Genomic DNA, 1,195 nt, shown 5'->3' with positions numbered 1-1,195 from the left:
CCTTTCTGCTGGGTCATCATTTTTTGCGGGGCAGGGTCGCCAATGGAGTGGCGGACAGCAGGAGAGGATGGTAAGATTGAGGGGCCCACAGGCAGGAGGAAATGGACAGTGGGGCCATTGGGGTCTTGGGGCGAGAAACCCGGCTTACGGTGACCGGAGCACTGGGAGTGGGTGAAGATTGCTAGAAGGGACTTGCAAGGGAGGCCAGGGGTGTGGCTGACAGTGATTGTCCCAGAGCCTGAAGGCTCAGCAGATGTGGAGGGCAAGAGCTCACTGTGTTACTGCCTCTGTCTATGCACCTGCCCAACAGGTATCTGTCCTGTCGAGCACACATGGAGAAGAAATGGGGCACAGAGGCAGGTGACTGCCCAAGGCCATGGCCACGCTTCCGACTGCTGAGCTCCAGAGCCTCTCACCTGTGGTTCCGAGGACATGAAGGTAAACCAGACAGGCCTGGCCTGCTCTCCTGAGGGGAGGGACCAACTGCAAGTGAGCGAGCCAGCACGTGTGCTATGGCAGCTGGCCAGGGGTCTCTTCCCCGAGGGGGAGGCCAGGCGGGTATGAAAGGGACAGGAGGGATCTAGAGGCTCCAGGAGGGTCAGGCTTGGGGGGAGGGGCTCTGAGCAGCAGGACTGAAAGGACTGTCCCTCAGGCACACCTCCCCCCATAGCTAGCAGGCCTGTCTCTGGCCTTCTCTCCCACCCCCACCCCAAAACACGCAGATATATTCTTGGTGGCCTCAGGAAAGACAGACACCTTCAATCTGGCACTGGGAATGTTTTTCCTACCTTTCCACAGAAGAAAATCAATTCATCCACAGGAATACATCTTCATAAACATGTGTGTCTACGGCCTGCAAGGGCACCACCGCACACCCTTTCTGAGCACACAACAGGCACAGCTAAAGCAGCACCTAGTGTGAGGCCAGCGGTGACCATGAAGGACCCATGCTGGTTCTGGGAGCGTGAACATCTTATACGAGGGGAGTCGTGCTGGGCCTACCCTGTGAGTGGCTTGTTCCCTCGCCACCATACTTTGCAGATATGGCCGCCCTGCCCCACACGGATCTTCCATTTGGGCAGCTGTACAGGACTCTGTTTATTGGTTTCCCTACTAAGGGGCGGAGAGGTGGCCTCGACTGATCAGCTGCTGTCTTCTTGCTGTGTGCCGGGTTCGCTAGATGCCAGAAGGGGCT

This window comes from Cynocephalus volans, chromosome X (genome assembly GCF_027409185.1).
Source record: "Cynocephalus volans isolate mCynVol1 chromosome X, mCynVol1.pri, whole genome shotgun sequence".
Taxonomy (NCBI): domain Eukaryota; kingdom Metazoa; phylum Chordata; class Mammalia; order Dermoptera; family Cynocephalidae; genus Cynocephalus; species Cynocephalus volans.
This window is presented reverse-complemented; position numbering follows the sequence as displayed.